The following is a 14,278-nucleotide window of genomic DNA, read 5'->3' as shown; positions in this document are numbered from 1 at the left end:
CTAACTAAAGGAATTTCAAGATGATATACTTCAAGCACAAGGAATGGGATCCCAGATGGAAAGTCTGAGATGCAAGAAGGAATAACAAGCAAAAAAAGTGCTAAATATATGAAAAAACAGCATGAATAAAGGCATAAAGGCAGAAAATAGGCTGGTGAGCCCAGAGAATTGCCAGCAGCTTGGGTTGGTGGAGCAGAAATTAGTCTCTCAACTTTATCAGATACAAATCTTATGAGCAAAAAGTAAAATGAAGCATATGCTCTAAATACATGCAGATTCTTAATGAATATATTACATATATTGTGAAATATACACAAAAAATTAAAATTCAGAAGATTAAAACAAAATAAAACAAAATTAAAAACAAAATAAAAATAGAACTTCTGATATTTTCTTCCCATATTCTAAGGGATTGTATTGTACAACCAAGGGTTAGCAAACTGGCCTGCAGGCCAAATCTAGCCTCCCACCGGTTTTTGCAAATAAAGTCTTATTGGAACAGTCACGCTCATTTGTTTACAAATCTACAACTGCTTTCACGTTACAACAACAGTTGCGTAGCCCTGGCAGAGATGTAGAGCCCAGGAAGTCTAAAATATCTGCTATTTGTTGCCTTATAGAAAAAGTTTGCCAACCCCTGGACTTGAACATGGGGAGGGCCAAGAGGGTAAAGGACTAGTAAGTCACCACATTGTGGACATGAACACACAGGCAATGGGGAGTCTGTGAAGGACTTTAAGCAGCAGAAAGGGCACCCTGGCAGCTGTGCAGAGGAGAGAAGCCTGAGGAGTGGGAGGCCGATTAGATTTTTTTGTGACGTTGATTAAAGTGCTTTCTCTGAAACCAGTTTCCTTGTCTATAAAGCAGGAGTGGAAATTCACACCATGTTCTTCCTTGGGTCAAATGAAATAATGTGTAATAAAGTGCTTCTTAAACTCTAAAAGCACTATAACAAATTAAGGTATGATGATTTGACTTGAAGTAGATTTTCACTGAATGAATAATAGAAAGAGTTACATATGTTTGGCTATCTCAGTTTTGGTTGCATTCTTTGACATTAATACATCTTGTATAATTATCTCACATAGCTATATTGAAATCATTTAGCACAGATTTTAGATGTGATTTAATTGTGTTAATTGAATTAAACCCATTTTAGTCATTTCCCTGGAAAAATGCTTCCAGATGCTAATATCCAGTGTAATTCATTTGCCTGTTCAGTTACAAAAAGGTGGTCCCCAGTTGAAGACTGCATTGTACAGGCACTGACTTATTAACACCTAATATACACAGCCCATGTAAAAGGCGTAAGAAGGCCATAAAGAAACAATATGGCACAAAAAGATCTGTAAGCACAATCTTATATTTTCTTATAATTCTTGAGATTCCCAAAACATTAGGCACTAAATAAAAAAACACTTAGGTACTTCTCGTATTACTATTTATGATACTTAAATGTATGATCTTGTTAGTTGATCCTTTTTCAGATTTAGAGATATAGTTTTCAAGAGCACCCATCTGAATCTACCATCTCATAAGAAAAAGTGCTGAGAGCACAGCTTGGTTGTGATATATTATAGAGCATCTATGGCAATAACAGATTATGCCCTCATAATTTTTATATGCCTCTGTCCCTCATGTGTGCACAAATATGTGCTTATGAACACATGTGGGGATGTCCTTTTAAAATATGCCAGCAAATTGGTGAAAGAAAAAAATATATTATTATCATCCATGAAGATAGAAGGTGAGAAACGGTACCACATGCATGCTAATAGGACTGCAGGCTATTTTAATTTAAATCAGTTTCAGCCTTCTTCGCTGAAAACAGAAGTAAATCATGTAAGGAACTAATTCATACTGGGAGAGACAACAAAGAATGCCAATAAAATTTATTTGTAAAAAAAAAATTACTACAAAAATATTTCTACCACATTTCCAGTTTTGTTTTAAATAAAAGAAGAGAGGCCCTTTTCCAGGAACATTTTTAAAGGATATAGCTTAAAGGAAACTTTTATTTCTTTTTTTATATATATGGCTGGGTCTCATTTATTACACATTAATTGCAGACAAAACTTTGGTTCTCTGCACAAAAAAGGCTTGACACAAACAATATGGTGGTTTATGAAACAGAAGGTTACATGATCCCTAACTCTGCCTGTGTCCAAGAGGCACGTTATTTTATGCTCCTCTGATAACAAAGATCAGATGCTCCCGGTGTGCAAGGTCCCATTTCACAGAGGCTTTGCACCACCAATGCCCTAGGATTGGCATGCAGTTATTTTATTTACATGTCTTTGGAACCTGAGTAATTCCACTCTTCCAGTTTTTTCCACATTTTGGCAGCTGTCTTACCTGCCTAATCAGACTCTAATACACATCCTCCCCATGGCCCATTCATCATGGTATTCCTTCTTTGAAGGGCACACCAAAGGACATCTGATGGAAGAGTATGTCTGATCTCCTTCAAGTATTGTGGACATACCCCAAAGTGTCATTGTTTCCCCAATCTGCTATTCATGAGCTTATCTAAACTTTTAATAAATCTATTTATATTTTCAATCTGCACCACATCCTGTGATAATGCATTCCACAAATTTCTGCTCATTGTAGACCTCTTTTAAGCTTCTGAGAGTGCCAAGTTCTAGTAAAGTAGGATTCAATAAATAAGAAAGCAACATTGTCATAATTTTATAGATTTTAATCATATCCCCTTTCTCAGCCTTCTTCCTTTGTAAATAGAGCCCTCTTCCTTTTATGCTATACTAAGAAAAAAATAATGAATAAATTCACCAATTTAAGCTAATTAAATGCTATAGAAGCCTATTTTTTTACCCATGTTAGTTAACTTCCCTGGACGCTCTCACTTTAATCATGTCTTCATTGAGGGCTGCTGACCAGAACTGCACACCATGTTCCTGGTGCAGTGCATAATGAGGTACAAAGAGAGACTGTTTATTCTAAAACAATTTATAAGCAAGCCTGGAAATGATTAAGATACTTGTGGAATCACCACATACACTGGAATCAAGAAGGGCTTTGGGTGAAATGGTGCTTGTCAGTGAAGACAGGGCACAGAGGTGAGAAGCAAGCTGCCCTTGTCAGTTTCCCCTCCGCTTAACCCCGGCTGCCTTCCTCACTGGACAAGCTGTCACTTTAGTTTTTCCAGGGGAAGGCCTCTTCACACAAGTCTCAGAAATATCAAGAGCTTCTCTGAAAGGAAAATTGTCAAATAATTTTGCAAGACAAGCTGAAGTACAGTGATCCTACAAAAGGAAAAGGAGAAACACACTAGGATATCTGTCCATTTATGCTCATATTAAGCCACATTCCAAACTGATTACCCATTTATAAAACATCCAATAGATCTTCAAGGGCATAAATCCCCTGGAAAGCTAATTCAGAAGGTTTCTTGGCAAGATAGAAGAAAAGCAAAGATGTTTACATGGTATTGATGAAAATGAAAAAACATGCTAAATTAATCCTACTGGAGAATACAATACATCAGTGTCATTACCAGACAACTTGTATCCATCAGATACTATTTTTCAGAGACCTGGGCAATGCTAGATAAACAGTTACAAGTTATCAATTGACAATTCCCTTTTTTACATAAACTCCATGTAGACAATTCCTTTTCAATTACTTTATAGGAAAGAAGACAAATTCCTGGCTCGTGTGCAACCATTTTTCTATTCCTCTACCCATTACATACCTTATAAATGGAACAAGCCCTGAGACAGAATTCAGCTTCACAATGTTTCTTAACACAGTATTTTTTGTAACCATTACAAAATTATAACTACGTTAACTAGTAATTAAGTAGGTTTCAGCTTTCTTGGGTTATGTTCTAGTTCCAGAAATACATTCTGGTCACTCCAGATACAGGGATACCCAAATTATATGTACAAACATCCTTACAAAGTTCAGGTTTTTTTTAACTGCTCTAAGATGCCATCAACCAGCACATGTACCATTGTTTTTACGTGCCACTAGGGAAGAAAACTTCTGCTAATTATTGGTAAGGCTATAGCAACCGCAAAATACAGCCTGATTTCAGAGATGTTGAAGTGTTTGGGGAAATGTACCTTGAAATCTGTGAAATATAGTATTTTCATTCTCACTATATGTTTCTCAGATAGATCCCAAATTTTGATAGCACTCTTCATCCAGGCATCCATGGTCTGATTTCCACATGTTCTCAGGCTGTCCTAAAGGCAGCTTCAAATTAGCGAAGTTCGGGAAGTTGCCTCACTGTCAGAAACCGCCCACACTCAGTCAGAAGTAGGGGCCAAGCAGGGTTTTATTTGAGGTAAGGCTTCTGGTTGACTACAAACCAAAGAGAAAGAGTTATAAGAAGAAGTTTCTGGAATTATCACTTAAAACAAGACATCAGGACACTGTCTAGCAGGCTCAAAAGAACCACTGCTTGTAAAGTAGCCCTTTCAGCCACAGCGCATGTGTAGATAGCATAGTCACCATCAGATGCATCATCTTTAAGTACCAAAAATAATAATAAAAATCACATACACTTATGTAACACATTAGTCCTGGGACAAGGTGTCACCCTTGAGCTTGGTTCCCAGGTTCATCCAGTACAACCTAGCTCTCCTACACAGGCTCTCTCCTAGCATCATTCCTGAAGCCAGCAGGCTCTCTCCTAGGATCCAAGTTAAATGCTCTGCCACCACGCCCTCTGGCATCAGTTCAAGATAAAATGCTAACCTGTCTTATTTGGGCATAACCCAGGGTGGCCTCCTGGGATCCCATTGCTCCTTGTTGACCATGGAACTTAATAATTTCTCCAGACTTCTGTACTCTTGGAACACATCTGTAATGTCCAAATCACCTCTTGACTTTCTTCCACATTAAAAAAAAAAAAAATCAAGCCAGTCCTGATTGCCTAGGGGTTAAAGTTCAGCATGCTCTGTTTGGGCAGCCCAAGTTCAGTTCCAGGGCACAGAACCACACCACTCGTCTGTCAGTAGCCATGCTGTGGCAGCAGCTCACACAGAAGAACCAGAAGAACTTAAAACTATACACAACTATGTACTGGGGCTTTGAGTGGGTGGGAAGGAAGGAAAAAGGAGGAAGATTGGCAACACGTTAACTTAGGGTGAATCTTCCCCTGCAAAAGAGACCAAAAAAATCCCTGCATGCATCTGAGATACAAAATCCCTAGAAGTTCTAGAAAGAGACCTAAAAATCCAACCCTTAAATCTTCTCTGGAACCAGTTGCCTCATCTCCCTAGGAATGATGTTCATCTCTGTCCAAATTGGTCAGGTAGCATCTTACTTTAGAAAATAAGTAAGGGAGAAAGAACTGTCTCCAGGCACACAACTTGATACAAATGGATAAATCTTTAACCCATTCTGAAGTGACGCCAACAATAAAATATCTTAAATGTGGTAACAAGAAAATTTGTGTCTTCCTACAACAAAGAAGCTTGTCTCTAATGACTTGGGACTCTTTTCTAGGGTTGAAACTGATGTTTTCTATATTTCATAGCATACAACTTATATCCATTATTGAAAGAAAATGGAACAGCTCTCCATTGATGGAATTAGAAATCAGGATCCCCAGTTATTCTACATATTCTTCATTTGCCCCTCCAGATCCACGCTTCTTTCAACCTGGCTCTCTCCCCGGGAGGCTGATTTCTAAGGCCTTTGTCAACTGTACTCCCTTTTGGCTTGTGGCTTCCAGTTGGGTTCAACCAAGGGAGGGACCTACAAGAATTCAAAGGAGGAGAGAGAGACACAGCAGAATTGTCTCCCTCTCGTGAAGGCCACAGCTCCTAGGAGGCAGCCTTCTCCTCTTATACAGCTATGGCAGGGCTGGTTCCATTCCCCGTTGTCGCCAGCCCCTGGGTGCTGCCCTCTCCCTTGTTGGTTCCTTAAATCTGCCCAACCTTGTCAACATTTCTCCCATTAATCTCTCTTCAATTATACCTTTTCAATGTGCCATTTCCTGCTGAGATCTGATTGATACGGCAGATTTGACAATAATACCCGCCATCTAATCTTACTGAGGATCTTCTCTTTAGTCTAAAGCTAAGGATACCTCTTTCTCAGATACTTGCTAATAACCTCAGTTTTCAAGAATTAAAAGAACTTTATCCATTCTGCTATTGTCAAATCCTGCCTGAAACATCTGATAGTCAAGATAATCACATATGTCAACCACTCTCTCTTCAAGAGCCCAAGTGTCATCTTTGCTTTTGGCCAGACCACAAGAAAGCTACACACCTCAGCTGTGTCTTTCTGTACACACTGCGGAGAGCTGCTTTGCCTGTAAAGGACTGCAACTCCCATTTTCCTGGTCTGTGTTAGCTACTCCTCCTCTGGGCTCTCACAGCACCCTGACCTTGTCTATTTGTCTTTCCACGGTATACTGGTTTTTCACTTATCTATCTGCTCCACGAGATTATAAGCCTTACGAGGGCACAAACTGTCTTACACACCTTAGTATTTATAGCACCTAAAACTGTGCCACTAAATAATATTTGTTAAAAAAAAAATGAACGAACTGAACATTATGCTCTTGAATTTAATGGGTGATGAGGCAATAATAAATAATCACAGGTGGGTATGTGCTAATGAAGACATCGGCCACTCTCTCACTGCTTCACTCACTGCTTCCTTCATTTATTGTTCAATCAAACGTGTTTAGGGCCTGCTATTGGACAGCATAGCACCAGGTCTTGGAAATACAAAGTTGTGTGGGGCACTGTCACTGCCTGAGAGCAGCACTGTTAATTACAAGGACCCTGTGAGGTCATATTTTGACTACAAGTGAAGGTTTCCTATGCAAATTCTTCTCGAAGGAACTGGTTTCCTTTTGTACCCCAATAAGAACTGCAAACACTTCTTTGAAACGTTGTGCAATGTTTTATATCAAATGGTGTAGCTTTCCATCACTTCTTGACTTAACAGTTCCCCTCTTCTCCAAATCTTTCCCCTTTTCTTTCTCTCATTTACACTTTATGAATGGGTTCTTGGCCATATTTTCCTCTTCATTGCTTTTTATTATAAGCTGTTTCAAATGCTCCTTGAAAGAAGTAGAAGCATAAATAACAAAAAAATAGATTACTTTATTTTCCCTACTTAAATTTTATCTACCTTTGAAAGTTTTTATTATAGATCTAGCTAATTTTTCACTTAAGTTAATTTTTTAAAGCCATGATTGTATTAGTACAGTATTAACAAGAGAAAAATCCATTAATGATTAAGAAGTAATTGATACACACCAAACTGTTAACAATATACATCAAGTGATGGGGAGGTGGAGAGGCTGCCACTGGGGGCCTTTAGGCTTCTATATTACATAATTTTCAAAATTCTACAAGCATTTTACTTATACATACAGGAAAAAGACATTTAAAAGAAACAAAACAAAGAGAAGACAGCCTAGATTGTCTTTGTTTTCCTGTGTCCACATGGTGGTTAAATGAACATAGAGATTTAAGACATATAGGGTGGTAATTTGATTATTGAGTCATATGTGACCCAGCTGAATGAATGTAATAGCAGACAGATGATGGTTTATGTCGTTGATATGAGCTGATTTCCCTCGTTCCGTATTTAGCAGCCAGTCATTTCCAGAATTGGCTTGGACTCTGAAAATAACCTCAGCAGGGATGCCGTTTTGAGGCTGGGACGTTCTCTAACAGCTGGAAGACATTCAGTGACTCCAAATGATGAGGGCCAGCGGGAGCGCGTGAGGATGGGCACCTGTCCTGGAGCTTCCCTGAGCCAGCAAACACCTAGCTCCAGCAATGAACCCTACCCTGGGCTCTTTTGGGTATTAAGTTTTAGAAGCAAATATATGAAGAGAAGGGAAGGGTGCAGCATAGACAGTCTTATTTTCAAACTCCTAGGCCATCCTCTTCAGAATAATTCCAAAGATTAATAAAGCAGGTTCTCTCTATTGCAGAATAAAATAAAGTCTCCATAAAATATAAAATTAAATTAGTGTGTCAATAATGAAATATTGGGGTTCCATGTTTGTATTCCTATACCATAAAATATCTGAGCTGTTTAACATTAAACTCCAAAGATCTAACCAAACAGATATCTAAGTGATTCAGACATTGTAAGTAATTTCAGCATCGCAGCATTGTGTTTGCCAGCAGATACAGTCAGTTCTTTCACCGAGATATCATTTAGTCTCTAACTTAAACAAGCATTGATAAAGTTTTTTACAAAAGATGCTATCAGAAAAACAAACAGAGGACTTTGTATTACTTCAAAGCTTATTTATAATGTGTTTAGAAAAAATTCAATGGAAACAGGAAAATAATGTCTTGATTTTCTAAACTTTACAACATCTGCTTTTACTTACTTTGCAGCATTGTAAAGGTCTCTGGATTTCAAGTGAATTACTTCGCTTTCCCTTTGTCTATTCCTTTACTTGACTATCTTCACACTAAGTTATACACCCAGGCACGATCTATGAACCCATGGAAATCTCTATGGCATGAATAACAAAGGAATTTTAGGACATGTGACATGGTACATGGAAATATGCCTCAAAAGAAAGACCAGGTGTGTAAGGAGCAGACCCTCTATAAAAATACTCAAAACCCTGAATCATTATTTCTCAGACCATCCAACACTGGTTAATCACATGTCATTCACAATCTTTGCTGGATAGTATTAAAAATATTTCCTCAAGAGAAAGAAAGGACTTTTACATCTGTGTGTATGTGTGAGTATGTTTGTGTGTTTTGCCCAAATCCAAATGAGAGTATTAATATAACGTTCAGTAAATCCCCAGGTTTTGATCAAAAAGAAAAAAAGCCACTAAAATCTGCTGGGAACAACATCCCCAATGTTAATGTACTCCCTTGGGCTTTTGCTGTCCTTCTTCTCAAATCAAAAGAATTTAAATCCAAAGATATTTTAGAAGTGTTTTCTAAATTTTTAAAAGAAAAATATTTCTCTATACTTTGTGAGAGTTGCCCCAAATACACTAATGTCCAATTACTTTGGAGGGCATGGAAGTCTCTCATTCCTTGACCTTTTCCTGTCTGACTAACCCTTCATTTATTTCCTTTAAAATAAGTTACCTTAGAGAAATACAACCATTCCTTCTGCTACATTTTCTGATTTCTTAAAATTCGAGATTTCAGTAAACCTTGGATAAACAGGAGACAGCATAGGTAAAAAAAAAAAAAAGAAAGTTGATACACTGGTCATCGTACAAATACAACTCTATGCAAAACTTCCTTGGAAATCTTGTTGAGATGTTAAACATTTGTTGGTGGCTTCTTGTGAAGCTGATTTAAAGGCTGTGGGTTATTTGTGGTTAATATACAAAAGGCAAAAAAGAAAAACAGGGAGAAAAATGGCCTTTACGGAGCACACTCCTGAGGTTTCACTGCTGGGTTAGCTGACATTCTTTCCTTCACTTCCCCAGTTGGGCTGACCTCAACATTCTTGGTGTCCAAGACTTCTACAAGAATGTAAACCACATTATCTTCCCCAGAGGGGAAAACAGAAACACAGTTGGATGATACGTCAGGATAAGGAATAGGCCCACCAATGTGTTTAAGGAGGAAGAGTTTCATTGCAATCATATCAAAAATCAAGGTTTTGTGGACATGCGTTTGTCCACATAAAAAAGAAGAGTGGCTTTGCCATTTAGTCAAATGTCCTTTACAAGCAGTTAAAGAGCAAGTTCGGAGTCATTATTCTTGGTTCCTGCCACACACCTGTGAGATCAAGATAGGAGCAACAATACAAAGAGATCCATATCTCTAAAGGATTTTAAAAATGGAAAGATATCGGAAGTTGGCGAGGTAAAAGAGGGAAAAGATATAAGGTCCTTGTTTGGCCACCATTAAATGTTGGCACCACTGGCTTTTATGGTTGCTTTGATTATCCGCTAAATTCAAAAACTTTCAGCCATGAATAATTTGATGTTTGATTTTCCTTTATTCTCCACTTTTTTCATAGAATGTTTTAAAACAGTTTGTGTTCAAGAATCAATTTAACCACAACAGAAGAGATTGATGTGGAATCTCTATTACTCCACTGGAGGTGGAAATAAAAGGGAAATCACTTCTGAAAAAGAAAGGAAACTCTCAGGCTCACAAGCCTTCCTCTTTTCCTTAAAAACATTTTAAAGATGTTCTCATCTAATATTATCCTTAAATCATCACTTTGAGAAAGATCCTTTAAATGTCAAAGCTTCTCTGAGGGCTCAGTCATAGGCCTTCTGTTTTTCTCATTCTAGGCACTTCAGGTAGCTGCACTGACTTGCAGAGCTTCAGTTAGCATCTATGTACTGCTCACCCTCATATTTTCATCTCCAGTCCACATCTGCTGCTCTTTGGACTTGCTTTTCTAACTGCCTAGAGAACAGCCTACTTGATGTCTCATAAGCCCTCCAAGGCATCACATTCAGAAGTACCTCATGTCCTTCTTCCTTATTTCGCCCTCCATCCTAGCTCTTCCCCATGTTCATTGTTTACAGAGTCTACCTGTAGCCCAAAACATTAATCCAAAGATCTCTTTGACTCCTTGGTCTCATCCAATTGATGACCAAGTCCTGTCAATCTGCCTTCTCAATATCACTTGAATATCCACTTATCTCCAACTCCACTGTCACTCTAAGTCATCGTTATCTTTGACAAATTTTTCTGAAACAGCTGCCTTGCCATAATCTTCCTCCTTTCCAATCCATTTACCCTCCACACAGCCCTTGAAGAAATCCTTCTTCAAGTGATCCTCATAAAACCCAAGTCTGATCATGACACTCCAGCTTAAAACCCATCAGTAATGTCTCATTATCCTTATAATCAAGTCTAAACACCTTAACTAACTTAAAAGACTCTTATTATTTAGTCCATGCCTACCTAATTCTGCACTGCTGAGGTTTCACTTCCCTTCCAGTCACTCTGAGCATCTTTTAGTCCCAAGAACTCACTCTACTTTCAGTTAGGACATGCTGTTCTCACTGCCTGTTTCCAATCCAAATGTCAGTTTCTTAGGGATGTCTTTCTTTATCCTAAACTAGATCAAAGTCCCAGCTATGCGTGTAAAACACCCAACATCTAGTGTATCACTCATCACATACTGTTGTAATTGTGTGCTGTCTCCTTCACTTTACCGCAAGCTCCATGAGGGTAGGGACCACGTTTGTTTCATTAACTACTACTCACACCTAGTACTTGGAAGGTATTTAATAAACAGTGATTGAACAAATGAATGTATTTATTTATATGTTTCTTCCTTTACCAGCGCAGCAGGCCATGTGATCTCCTGTAGACTTACTGGCAACTGGCTCCTTCAGCACGGAGGAAGTGTGAGCCATCCCAGGTAGAAAGTAAGACTCAGGATGCTCGATAATCAAGACATCTCATACAATTTATAGGCATCATTTTCCCAAAATTCTGCCTAGTTAACAGGATGGTAACAGGATCAACTAAGCTTGGCCAGGCCAAAGACATCCTTGCCTTTGGCTAATCTGAAGTTACGGGTAGAATAAATAAAGTTGTTAAACGGTTATTTACTACCTTTATCTATTCTTCTTGATCCTGTCATCTCGCTTGGAGAAAAGTAGGGGGTCGTTATAGATGCTATTAAGCTGGAGGAATATTTTACCCATCCCCTGAGTCTAATTCTAAGGATAGTTACTACCAATGACACTCTTAGACCCTGATCACGTTGCCAGCAAAGTGCTTTTGTGAACTTTCACAACTTTATTTGAGAACATGAGAAAAATCATGGGTTTATATAGGCATTACAATGACACCTAAGTTGGTTAGAAGGTTAAAATAAAATAACCTATTTTAACTCTCTCTGACCCTTGGGTATGTTTCCTCCCAGTGTTAGACGTAAACTCTTCAGATAGCTGTAACTGACAAAAGATGCAATGTTAGTGATTGACCGTGGAAAATGGCTCATCTGTGTCAAAGTTGGGTCACAAGATATGATTCAAACAAAAGCCATGCCACCTGAAATGGTCTCACCTAATGACCAGCACTCAGTCCACTTATAATGTTCTGTTCCTCGCTGCTGTCCATCAGAATATGACCACCTCCAAATGGTCACTGGTCACTGTCCCCAAAGAGTGTTACATTAAACAGGAATTTCTCATTGCCTTATTTACGCTTTAGACTTACTAATATACAGCTACAGTTTTAAGCCAAAAATTATTATTGGCTTAACAGTTTTGTTTCTCTAAACCACTTAGGGTTCTAAAATATAGTAGTAATTAGGAACTAAAACATTTTAAGTGTTTTCTTTAATTCTGCACTTCAACTACTTATGCTTCAAATTTCAGCACTGGAAATTATAAAGTAAGATGCTGCATAGAAGAAAAAACTATGGAATAAATCAGATCAGCTCTGGATAAACATAAAGTCTCAGCAAGAAAATCATATTCAGGCTGGCCTGGTGGTGTAGTGGTTAAGTTTGTACACTCTGCTTCGGTAGCCCAGAGTTTGCAGTTTCAGATACCAGGCGTGGACCTACACACTGCTCATCAAGCCATGCTGGGGCAGCATCCCACATATAAAATAGAGGAAGATTGGAACAGATGTTAGTTCAGGGCCAATCTTCCTCAAGCAAAAAAGAGGAAGATTGGCAACAGATGTTAGCTTGTTAGCTCAGAGCCAATCTTCCTCACCAAAAAAAACAAAAGAAAGAAAAGTCATATTCAGTTACCACAGTAGACTTTCTCCTCAATAACTAAGTTGTCTTCAATAAAAGCTAGGAAACTACGACAATGCAGCAACTCTACCACATTGCTGGGAAACCGGAGAGTGACTCTCTATAGAAGTGCCCTTTCCAAAGGTGGTAGTAAGAGTGGGCTTTATAGGTACACCTGGATTAGAAATGGTTCCACCTCTGTCTCCTTAAAGGTTTAGTCCTCAGAAATGAAAAGGGAGTGATGACCTCTATCTCACACGATAGCTGTGAGCACTGAATTAGTTAGTACACTATGTAGTTAGTACACAGGTGAGGCACCCAGCCCACAGTAGGTATTCAAAAAATATTGTTCCCTTCCTTCTCCCTTTCCCCAACCAACCTCAAGTACCTACGTTACCATGTGAGAGTCACACAGCCACTGGACAAAAGGGAAACCAAAAACCGTTCAGATCTGATATTAGCAGGTCCCATTCTGCAGGTTCCCCTTCACAGTAGTTTGGTCCATTATTTTTCCTAGAGACATTACGGTTGTTGTTTTTTTAAGTATTTCTTCTATAATAATAAGTAAGGAGCATTTTTAACTTTGTGTTTAACACAGCTATAATTCAGTACAGCAACCTAAATAGAACTAATTTTAAAGTAGATAAGTTCATTGTATACCCAAACACCAGGAAACTCTCCATGTAACCGTCTCATCAATTTCACATTTAAATCTATCCTAACTGGCTGAACACAACAAATTGTTTGCAGCTGAGAGGCAAGATTTTCTTATGCTCTAGTTTATTTTGAACATCAGCAGGTAAAGTACACTCTGAGAGTAAAGGAGGTATAATAGAATGGGAATCAATTCTTTCAATCCACACAGTACTATGAAGTGAATTCACAAATTTGTTTATCAGTCAACAAGTATTAAGAGCCTGCTACCTGCCAGGCACTGAGACACACTGTTCTGGGGGATGTAGTTGCATCTACGTGCTTCTAGAGCTGATGTACAACACAGTGTCTGAAACAGGTTCATAGTTTTATCTAATGAGTATTATCTACCATGATTATTCTTCTTCCTAACTATATTAACAATAATTATAACAATAAGAACAACACGTGCTAAGTACTTTATCCCATTTACTCTGCACAACATTTATATAAGTGGGATTGGGATTATTATAATCCCCATTTTACCAGACGAAGAAAAGAGCTGTGGAAAGAACAGTTAACTTGCCCAAGACTACCCAGTTGGTAACCAAGAAAGCTGACATTCAAACCAAGTCTGTATGACTCTAGAGTCAATTCTCTAAAGTCTAAACCAGTGCTACTCAAAGTCTGGCCCTCCATGGACTGGCAGTATCAGCAGCACCTGGGGATTTGTTAGAGATACAGAACCTAAAGAATCATAATTTTGGGGAGTGGGGCCCAGCCACATGTCCTGAAAAGCCTTCCATGTGATTCTTAGGCATGCTAGGGTTTGATAAGCATGGCTCCAAACCACTGCACTGTATGTACCACTCAGTCTCCCTAATTCACAAATTACTAATGGGGTGGGAGTAGATTACTACTCATTTGCATTTAAGAATTTTTAGCCTTCATCACAGTTGTCCTTTTAGGTTGGATTCTACAGGTG

General features: G+C 38.5%; 1 protein-coding gene across 2 annotated transcripts in view; it reads right to left on the bottom strand.

Annotated features, from left to right (window-relative positions):
• The window catches only part of SLC25A21 (solute carrier family 25 member 21), a 440,909-nt gene that overhangs the window by 360,647 nt on the left and 65,984 nt on the right, over nucleotides 1–14,278 (bottom strand). The gene's annotated exons all lie outside the window — the stretch shown is intronic.

This window comes from Equus quagga, chromosome 2 (assembly GCF_021613505.1).
Source record: "Equus quagga isolate Etosha38 chromosome 2, UCLA_HA_Equagga_1.0, whole genome shotgun sequence".
Classification (NCBI taxonomy): Eukaryota; Metazoa; Chordata; class Mammalia; order Perissodactyla; family Equidae; genus Equus; species Equus quagga.
Note: the sequence above shows the minus strand (reverse complement) of the source record. Positions and strands in the feature narration are given on the sequence as shown.